The sequence below is a fragment of the Coenobita brevimanus genome, chromosome 115 (assembly GCF_032717465.1).
Source record: "Coenobita brevimanus isolate Jiangsu-jjx chromosome 115, ASM3271746v2, whole genome shotgun sequence".
NCBI classification, from domain to species: Eukaryota; Metazoa; Arthropoda; class Malacostraca; order Decapoda; family Coenobitidae; genus Coenobita; species Coenobita brevimanus.
In genome coordinates this window covers 2086691-2087500 of record NC_137068.1, presented here as the reverse complement: position 1 = coordinate 2087500, position 810 = coordinate 2086691, and positions in this window count along the sequence as shown.

Genomic DNA, 810 nt, shown 5'->3' with positions numbered 1-810 from the left:
CAGTGGCTGTCGATGGTGAGGGTGGTGCTGCAGCGACACGATACATGGCCTTGGGGTGGTCTCGCCCTGGTGTGTGTCTGGCGGGGTACCTGCGGGGGAGCAGTCTCCACACTCCATACAGGACGGGAGGGGAGAAGGGCACCTCGCTCTGCCACAGGAAGGGCGTGCCGAGCAAGAGGCGACACACTTGACAGGAACCTCCGGGGTCACAGAGGGGGAGGGACCAGTGGTCTGCTCTCTGACTTGGCAGGCCTGACGATCCCAGCTGGAACTCCATGCTGGGGCGAGAGAGTAGGGTCCAGGGGACTCTCCTTTGCCCAGGCAGACCCGGAGGGCACTGCCTAGGTTCCTGCCCGGGGCAGCAGCTGGAGGAGATCCAATGGACACTCCTCCAGGTGACCACTCATCCTGGGGACGACCGGAGGGGGAGGCCTGTAGGGTCTCCTTGCTGGCGCCACAGGTCCGGTGGACTCTACCCTCCTGTCGTTGGGGGATGGTGCAGCTGGGGGACGACCAGTGGTCTGCTCCCCGGAGGTTAGATCCGGTGGACTCTACCCCTGGGCCCGCCGCCCTCCTAGGGAGATCCAGCGAAAGTCGTCTGTGATACGTGCCAACGTGCTGGCACCCGGAGGAGGGTGGCAAAGGGAGGAGACCTGGTGGTCACTCCACCCACAGTAGATCCGGTGGACGCTACTGTGCCACTGCTCCCCTGGGGTATCACAGGACATGAGGCTCCAGTGGAGTCCTATCCTCTTCTGGAGGCCAATTCGGTGGACACGATGTCCGAGGGCCTGCTTGGGACTTGATGGT